We start from the raw sequence: 9,914 nt of genomic DNA, 5'->3' as shown, positions 1-9,914 counted from the left end.
CATCTACCCTCAGACCCCCAATAGACAAAAGAAGGGGAAAATAGATAGCTGGCCCCCGCCCTCTGGCTGAGGCTTTCCCTGCTGTCTGCTTGCTTGTGCCTCTACAGCTTGTGACAGGGACAATAGAGATAGGAGTGGGAGGGGAGCACCTACTGTGTGCTGGACCTGGAGGTCACAGAGAGACGCACACAGACCAGGCGTAGCAAGAAACAAGCTCGGGCAGAAAGGGCAGTTTGCACTGTCAAGCACTCACTGTGGCCATTGCGAACAGAGCCATGGCCCGCCCTGCCCCAAGTCATCAACCCACAGGCACCACAGAGCCCCCATCACCTGCCCAGCATAGCCCGGGCTCCCTGGGAGCAAAAATGGGACCAGCTGGGATCATTGCCCTCCCAGAGCGGTCAGCCTAGGTGGAGAGAGGGCATCACTGTGACGAGCAAAGCAGCAGCATAAAACTAGAGTGTGGCTAAATGCTCAGAAGCCAGCACCACCTCACAGTGCCCTGGGCTCAGCAGACAGGGGCCAGGGTCTGCAGACAGGAAAGCCAGGCCCTTTTCTCTGCTCTTGGTGTGTGAGAATAGACCTCGCCGAGGGCTGAGGAGCCCCTCCACCCTATGTGTGAGGAGGGCAGGCAGCTCACTGCGAGCCTAGTACCCCTCCGAGGTCCCTGAAGTGCTGTCGTTCAGTGATGGAGGCAGAGAAGGGGATGGAGACAGTGTCTGAAAGGAACAAGCAGGGACCACTTACCTGGGTCTGTCCTTGGCCTGCAGGGCGCGGTGTCTGGTTCCAGTCCTAGCTCGGCCGTTTGTCTCACTGCGTGACCCGAGTTCACCTGTTTGATACTCGGGTTATTCACCTGTTAATTGAGGCTCATTATAATAGTGTCTACTTACCCCTAGGTGTTTGTGAGGCTTAGACGTGGACACTGTACAATTGAGTGATGTCTTCTAGGAGTGGGGTCAGCAGCCGAGGCAGGGAGAGACCCCGGAAACCGCCCCTCTGGTGCCGTGAGCCTGTTGAGTAACAGTTGTCCCTACGTCCAGAGGGAGAAACACTCCCATTTAGTGAACGACCCTCCCCTTTATCGCTACCCCAGCCCCTGCTCCCACAAGCCAAGAGGAGAGGGGAGTCAGGGGCACGGAGGACTCACACGGGTGGCTGCAGCCGGCACCTGCAGGCCGGGGGTGGAGGAGCCCCAGCCTACCCTCCCTTGCCCCGTCCCTGAATTGGTCCTAGTCCTGCTCCTCCTGCTCCCAGGCCCTTGGTCCCCACAGGAGAGGCCTCCTGCCCAGTTATGTGAGTGTGCTGGTGCTGGGGCTTTGCCATTTGCAAAGGGGATGAGCCTATTATCTTCGTATTAGGGGAACTAATAGTCCATTTCCCAGGAAATCTGTGGGCGATAAAAGTAAGTGGGCCGTTTTATTTCTTTTGCCAAGAGAAGCTAGCATGAAGGACGGAAGCCTTTGTTTTCTCTCTCGTTAGTGGGAGTGCCAGGGCCGCTGAGAGCAGCCACCTCCGCTGCTTTTGTCACCAGAGCTGCAGGGGAAGAGGACTCCAGTCCCCAAGAGGGAGGAAGGGAAGCGTTCTGCTCCTCCGCGCCTATGCCTGCCGCCCGCTGCTGGCTCCGCCCCTCCAAGGGCCCCTGCTCCTGTCCCTCCCCACGAGAGCTGGGTGCAGGAGAGGGCTCACGAGCACTTGGAGCTTAATGAGAACCTGTTCGCCACCTCTCCCAGGGATAGTTTTTACTCGGTGCCGTGTTTCCTGCTGTGGGATGAGAGGCTTTGTCCCCTAACGGATGAACTCGCAGGCAGGGGTGTACTGGGGGAGGGCGAGGCAGAGCCGCGTCTCCTGCGCTAATGCTGGGTTCGAATCCTATTCTGTGTGGAGAGCCCCAGCTCTTGGGCTGCCCGCCGTGGGGATCGTTCCCTGTGCCCAGTTCCACCTTATTTCAAAGGTGAATTTAAACCTGTGCCGGCCCCACTTGAAGGACAGTGGGAAGGCGGAGAGCACTCTTTTTGAACTGCAGCCCGGGGCATGCAGCCCGGGGCACGCAGCTCGACCACTTCCCCGCAGCACCCCTCTCCGCCAGGAAAAGACACTCGGGTCCCTACAGGTGGCGAGTTTGCTCAAGGAGCAGGCACCTCAGGACAGGTTTCTGTCCACAGAGAAGTCTGGCTTCCCCTACCTCTCCTGCGGCACCGATTGACCAGCACCCTCTGTTGCCTGGTTCCCGGCCAAATAGTCTTTCTGATGGAAACAGGCATAGCTCCCTGGTTTGTATGCTGTGTTTTATCAGTCCTTTACTCTTCAGTCAATAAACATCGACAGTGGTCCCAACTATGCGCCAGGCTTTGTGCCTGGTAGGGGCTTCGGTTGGCAGCCCAGGAGCCTCATCTCCCTGAGAAGTGCGCCCCCTGCTGTCCCTGGCTGTGCCGTGCAGCGGAGGGGCCGGGAGAAGCGCCGCTGTCCAGTAGTCATAGCCCCGGCGTGAGCTGTGATGTGTCTCTAGGTGTCCACACCGCTTTAGCCCAAAGTCCTGAATGGTGGCACCAGGAATGGTCTGTCAGGATATTTCTTGCAGATGTTGAAGAAGGAGGCAGCTTAAAATGTTTCAGGGGCTCCAGAGATCCTAGATGTCTGATACTATCAGTCCGGGGTCCCACCCATGGTCAGAGAGGGGCTATCACGCAGGCCGGAACACCAGGGGGCCTGTCCACCACCGCAGGGGCTGTGTCATGTGTTTCATATGCATGACTGAAATCATTGGTAATAAGCCGACTAAAGGGAGAGGCTCAGCCCAAGAGCCATGGGAACACAGATGGGGCGGGGTCCCTCCCGCAGAGTCTCAAGGAGCCTTCAGAGAGGAGGTGGGCATGTGAGCTGGTGAAGGATGAGAGAGAGGGCAGTGGAAGGACACCTGTGAGACTTTTCTTGACACTCAGGGCTCCACGTGTCACACCTGAGAACTGTCACTTAGCTCAGCACACCCAGCACCTGACTTTGTTGGGTGCCTCATGACACCCAGAGACACACGGACATGCAGATACATCCCAGATACACACCCACAAACACATCGACACCCCTCACACCCATAGGGCGGGGGCTCCGGTGGCAGAGCCAGTTTGCAGAAGGGAGCTTTAAGCTCTGCATAACTTGCAGGGTCTGAGTCCAGCTATTGCCATTCGAGGTTTAGGCTGCGGGAGCCCAGCTGACCCACTTGGCCCCCTTGGCCAGAAGATCCCACGCAGAGAATTCAAAGACAGAAAGGAAGACTGCAGAGCCCAGCCCAGGAGCTGTGAGCACTTCAGGACGAAGTGGCCCAAACCGACCTTGCTTTGTTCAAGTGACACCTCATGTTGTTGGGCAGGGGTGTTCACAGGACATGTAGGGACAAGGAGAGGGACACGTGGTGTACACATTTGTGTCCTGCATGGCAGTTGGGTTTTGCAAGGGTGCCCGGACATGCAGTCAGCCCATGCCTGTCTGTGGACGGAGATCCCTTCTCTGTGTAAACTCCAAGGTGGCATGCTGGTCCGGATCACCTGCTCCAGCCTGGGCCACCCTCCCCATGCTATGGGCTGAGCTTGGGTGGCTGCCAGCTCGTGGCAGGGGAGTGCGGCAGGGCAGGCTGCCCTGGGGTAGGGTCCTGCGCCAAGCCAGCTGTCACTCACAGAGACGGCCGGGGCGAGAACAGCTGCAGAGAACGGCTGCAGAGCCCGGGCCCGGCGCCTTCTGGAGCATGTGGTGTTCCTGCCGGCTGCCTCGCCCGCTCTCCCTTCTTCGGTCACCTTCCTGTTCTCCTGTCCTTTCTGCTTTTCTTCTTGTACCTCTTCTCTCCCCTTTCCCTCCCGTTCCCTCTGACCACATTCGGGCTGAGTTGGCTGTGTGGCGTAGACAGCTGGGTGCTTGCTTTTAGCTCCTTCTCTCTGTTGCCTGTGTCTCCTTCTGCCCGCCCTGCCCACCCTCTCCTCCTCCCCAGTCCTTTCATCAGAAGTTGCCCAGCTCTTCTCCTTATCCTCCTTGTGTCTTTCTCTTGCATTTACCCAGGCTGCCCTGCTGGGCAGGCACAGAGGGCAACTCAGAACGCACCTGCCCGCATGTGCGATGCTGATCCGTAAGTGCATCTACCCAGCCCGGGGCTCAGGTACAATGGGAAATGGCCTCATCGCACCCATGAACCTTTCTGCTGATATAAACCTCAAAACAGTCATCTGCGCACACAGGGTTGTCACAGATGGGCATGCTTCCAGGGAGGTGGGACTGTCCCGGCAGGCACATACGCGGTGTCAGCCTTGGCAGCAAGCCGCCTCTCACAGCCACAGCGGCCAGCACTTTGGGCGCTGGGTCCCTGTACCTCCTCTCAGATCTCTGCGCGGGCCATCCCGGCTGTCCCTGGGTGCTCTCATTCTCTTGGCTCAGCTTCTGCAGTCCCTGCTGGCTCCTCCCTGGGGGGCTACTTAGCTCCGAGGGGACTCCAGGGCTGTAAATCCCCCTCTGCAATGGACTGTAACCAGAGGAGCCAGCAGGAAGCCCCAGCCCCCAGGATGGTTCCCACCTACTGCCCTCTGCTCCCTCCGACAGTGCTTCCCATCACGGTGATTTAAGGGCTCCCTGGCAGCTTTTAGCGGCTCCCTCTGCCCTGTGGAAGGGTGATAAATCTGAGTAACTACTGTCTGCCGGCTGGCCATAAACCCATCACAATACTGCAGTAGGGCGGGGTCTGTTCTTGAGACCCGGCTGAGTTGGCCTTGTCAGCCAGCCGCCCTTGGAGATGTCCCAGGGCACCCACGCCTGGGACGTTATTTATGATCCAGGGCCCCCAGGATCAAAGCCAATGTTCATCAGAAAGGGCAGGGGGAGGCCCTCAGAGCCACCCGCTGGTCCCTGATCTCGTGCAGACAACTCCAGGCCACTGCTGCTACTTAAACTTGAATGATAGCTAGTTGGAGAAAGCAAGCTTCGGTGCTCTCAGGCTCCCTTACCCCCTCCCGCTTTATTTCCCTGATCAACTCCAAGTGCAGCTCCTCTTCCACACACACATATTAGGAGAGGGACTCTGGAGGGGGCTTTGGAGACAGTTGGGGAGACAGAGAGGGCTCCAGCCAGATGTCTGTCTTTCCTGACCCACTGCTGCCCTTTGCCTCCAGCATGGCCTGGCCGTAAAGAGAGCAGCATCGGGTGCTCAGACCCCAGGACTCTGTGTGAGCAGCCCCGTAGCTGACGTCAAGGGCAGAGACGTTTGAGGAGGACGCGTAGTCACCGTAAGCAAAGTGAGGGGTCCTTCCCCGGACTCTGCATCTCTCTGTGCGGCCTCATTCCCTGGTACCATCTTAGCCCAGCCCCTCCCTCGTCTGCGCTGAGCCCCGGGGAGAGGGAGTCAGGATGGTGGGAGAGAACAGCGTTAGAGCCGGAATCCAGGACTTGGGGTCCAGTCTGGAGACACCCCATAACTGTGAGAGTGTGGGTTGGTCCCTTGTTCTCTCTGACTTTCAGTGGGCTCTTTTGGTCCATGGGAAGAAGAATGCCCTTCTTGTGGGGTAATTCAGCTCTTAGCTACCAGCCAATAAACATGACACATGTACAAGTATTCTGTAAACTCTAAAGTGCTGGGCAGAATTAAGGCTTACCCATATTCCCCCACTTTCTGCACACCGATCTCTACTACAGACGACAGGTGCCCCTCTGGCCAGTTTACATCTAAAGGGCTTATTGCAGGGTGGGTGGCGAGACCCGTGGGAGGGCTAGGAGCACTGTGGCCAAGAGGGTCACCCACACTGCCACCTGCATGCTGCTTGAGAGCCCAGTCCCCCCACCACAGGCACCCCTGGGGGACTGCAATGCCTCCCGCGCCACCCTGGAGAGCCGACTCTCACCTGGCTCATTGCTACTACAAGGTGCATGTTGGTCCATCTGCTTGGAGAAGCAGGTTGTGATGAACCCTTAGCTGAGAGAGAGTCTTGGAAATGTAGATTTTAAGTTTCCAACAAGCTAGAAGGTTGGTGGCCGGTGGGAAAGAGGAAAGGGATGTGGGCAGGGTCAGGGCACTGCGAGTGATAGTCCCTCACGGAGCCGGACAGCGGAAGGGGCAGCCGTTCAGTAGGTGACATGCTTCCTTCTCCCACTTACCCGGTCAAACACTAATCTAGGTGCTGCTGTAAAGGGAATTGGCACGTGTGATTAAAGTCCCACATCAGACGACTTGAAATTATGGAGATGATCCTGGGTGAGTCCGACTCAATCCTTGGAAGCCTGCGATAAGAAGGCTTAGGCCTTCCTTGGAGGGACGCAGGTCTGTGACCAGCAGCTTTGGCTCCCGCCCATGGGTTTCGGCCTGCCCGCGACCTTCCCTTCCTGCTGCCCGCCCTATGGACCTCAGACCTGCTTAGCCGGCCCTCTGCACTCAGATAAGCCAATTCCTTGTAATAAACCCAGGTACTCTCCTACTGGTTCTGCTTCTTTGGTTAAACTCCGCCTCATGAGGGGCGGGGCTTCTGCTGGAACAGGTGGAGCAGGAGGCACTGTGAACAGGTGGAGAGTGTGTGGCAGGGTGAGCTCTGCCTTCGCCTGCCTGCGCGCTTCCGCAGTGTTCGGGGAACCCCTGCCGTCCTCTGGCTCAGCAGCAAGCCCAGGTCCCATCACATCTAAACAGTGGGAGAGACAGGCATGGTTGTCCCCACTTTTTAGAGGCTCAGAGAACTCAAGTGACTGATCAGCCTGGCCCGGGCCCCGTGCTGGGATGGACACCTAATAGTGACCGTCAGATCCTTCCCCTGCCGTCATGGGGCTCTGAGCCCAGGGGGCCTCTCTCCAGTACAGGGCCGGTGAGGATTCATGCTGGGCCGTCAGAAAGCTTCGGGTTGGGTTGGCTGTCCTGACCAGATCTGGCCGTCCTGAGCAGTACTCAGGCTCACAGCCTTCAGAAGAGGCTGCTGCAGAGGCGGGTGCTCTGGGCCTGCAGGAAGAACAAAGAAAGTGCTCTCAGGACACCGGCAGGAACCCCCGTGGCCGTCCCCAGGGAAACTCATTTGGTTAGAGTCCATGAACATGAGCCAAGCCCTGCTTCTGGATGGGCTGAGCTGAACCTGGGTGGTTGCAGAGATGACCAAGGCACCTCTGCCTGGAGGAGCTGGGCCCTGTGAGGGGGCCCTGTGAGGGGGCCCTGTGAGGGGGCCCTGTGAGGGGGCCCTGTGAGGGGGCCACGTGTGGAGAAGCTGGGAGGAGAGAGCTGCTTACCGTGGAGGAGGAGTCGTCGCGGTGCTGGGGGCGGGGGATCCAGAGAGCAGACAACACCTGAACTGGAGGGTTACAAAGAGAGGCTGGAGGGGCAGACCGGAAGAGGGAGCAGGACAGGGCGATGTGAAAGTGTGTAGAAGGTAAGAATCTCAATCTCCATCGCGGGTGAGATTAATCAAATTTTCTTTAATTTCTAGAACAGCTTAAACTCTTTTTTGTCTCTATTGCCGCAGAGTGGTGAAAATTTAACATTGGTCATTTTGCGGGGAACCCCCATCTCTTTCCCTGCGGCTGCTTTACTTTGGGGAGCTTCCGGAGATCCAAGAAGCGGGGGCGGGGTTTGGGCGAGTGGGCGTCGTCAGGGCAAGGATGGGGGCAGGGACCTCTGCCTTTGACATCTCTGGCCCTCTGGCCCTTGCTGGTTGTCCGGTGGCTGGCCCTCACAGCCTGGGACGCCTTTGTTCCTTTCACACCAGTCGCTGGCGGGGTGGGGGAGCGGGGATACTTGGACCTCTGAAAGAGGCAGGAAGTCCGGTCTCTGAGAACCACATGCTCCAGAGGATTCCGGGGTTCCAGGCCCTCCCTGAGACCGGCGCCCATGGAGTAGGCGCCAGGCCACCCAGCTGCTCTGGACCTCAGCTTCTTCTGTATTAAAGTGGCAACTGATAAGTACTTTTGGGGGTGGGTGAGTGGAGAAAATGAAATGGCAAGATGGGCTGCCCCGGCTGTCAAGGGTCTCGCAGCTTATTGCCCGCAGGGCCCTTGGCCCCCGCATGGCAGCATGGGTCCTGGCCCTCTGGGCCCTCTGGGTGTGGTTTGAGAGATCCTGTCCCCACTGCACTGAGGCTAAGCCAGACACCCTGGGCAGAGGTAGGGGTAGAGGAGGGGTGCTGCCCCCCACCCCCAGTCCTCTCTTGGTGCCTCTCGGTTCTCAGGGCACTGCCGGCTCTTTAGGAGTGTGTGTCGCCGGAGTGGGGTTGTGGGTGCCCTGGCCCCCGAATGGGGTGTGAGGGACCTGGAGTCTTCTCCGTAGGCATTCGAGAGGCTGCAGTGGCCAGCCCTGTCGCTTGGCCTCCGGGGAGCCCGGCTTTATGTCCCTGCCACGTTTCTAGCTAGGAGAGCGGCTCATTTTCCACGGTGCCGCGTGACTTTCCAGACTGTATTTTCAGTCTCCGTTTGACGTCAGTATCTCGTCGGGTCCTTAGGGATCGTCTTTGTACATTTCCAGGCCATCAGGCCTCCCCATCCCCTTAGGCCTCTCTGTTGTCCCTACTGCCTCCTCCGGCGGCGGCTCCCTGGGCAACAGTGGGCGGGGCTCCCTAGGAGGCGGGTGGATGTAGAAGCCTGGAACGGAGTCCATAGGGCGGTCGGCTGGAGAGAAGGCCAAGCCAGCCGACCCGACTGGAGGTGCTGCGCTGTCCTATGTGGCCTGTGAAGGCGAAGGTGGGTGGGGGGCTGGGAAGCCGGGAGGAGAGGTGCGCTAGGCTGGCTGAGAGGGGAGGCAGCGCGTCATCTCTAGGCTGCGCCTTGCAGACACTCCCTCCCTGCCGGGCTCTCTGTCCTAATCCTATACAGAGGCAGGGAGAAGAGGAAATGGGACGGCAGAGTCTGGAAGGGGTGAAAGAGCAGCGACTGAGGCAGAAGAACGGAATAGGACAATCACGAATCACATGTGTACGGTGCCTCGCTTTTTCACCGATTTACCTCCTTTAACCCTCAAAATGACTGTTGTGGATATTGTTCTCTGTTTACAGATGGAGGAAAACTGTTGCCCAGAGACCGTTCTTGGCTCACAGTACCTACGATTCAGCCCAGCTCTGCCCTCGGCTTTTCTTTCAGAATTTCTGAGTCAAAGGGGCAAGATCTGCTCTGAGCCCAGCGCGCCGGGCCCTGCACCTGTGGGCCCAAAATAGTGACCAGGACTCTGGTTGGGGGCGTCTCCATCCTCGTCCTATTTTTGCATTTAGACTAGGGCTCTGTGTGTGCCAGGCACCCCAGATACAGCCAGAGACTCCTGTCCCCATTTTGCTCCCCAACACCTACCTTTTGTGTGACTCCAGGATGGTCACTTAGCCTCTCTGGGCCTTGATTGCTTCTTTGTCTTGTACCCAATAGGCTTAGCATGTCCTGGACTGAATGTGTCTTCTCTCCAACCCCCACCCTTGGGGCCCGGACCTCCCATGCTACTCATTATCCCGAGGCTTAACCCTCGGCCCTCTCAAGCCAGAACCCTCGAGTCCTCTTTTATGCCTCTGTCGCCCTTACCCCACGTCTAGCCAACCAGCACGCCCTGTTGATGCGCCTTCTAAATACCTCCAGGGTCACTGTAAACCCAGGAACCAAACAAGTGTTAGTTCTTTTCCTTACGAGCCCCCACTTCCTGCTGTGAAAATGTCAAGTGATCCGACCATGTGAGTTGAACACAACGGGATTCCTGAGCTTTCCCACTTCCCTCCTAGCCACGCTCTCCCAACTCCCACCCCCGGGGCTGGGGCTTCACAGCAGCTTCTGACGTCACCTGGTTCCCCCTGCATGGCCTGCAGGGGTGGCCGGTTGTCGCAAGGGTTAAGTATGGGGGCTTCAGACTCCAATCCCAGTTCTAGCCACTCACCAGCTGTGTGACCCGGACAAGTTATTTAACCTCTCTGTGTAGCAGTCGCCTCACCTGTAAAATAGGAATA

Source organism: Rousettus aegyptiacus, unplaced genomic scaffold (assembly GCF_014176215.1).
Source record: "Rousettus aegyptiacus isolate mRouAeg1 unplaced genomic scaffold, mRouAeg1.p scaffold_m13_p_17, whole genome shotgun sequence".
In the NCBI taxonomy this organism is placed as follows: Eukaryota; Metazoa; Chordata; class Mammalia; order Chiroptera; family Pteropodidae; genus Rousettus; species Rousettus aegyptiacus.
Note: the sequence above shows the minus strand (reverse complement) of the source record.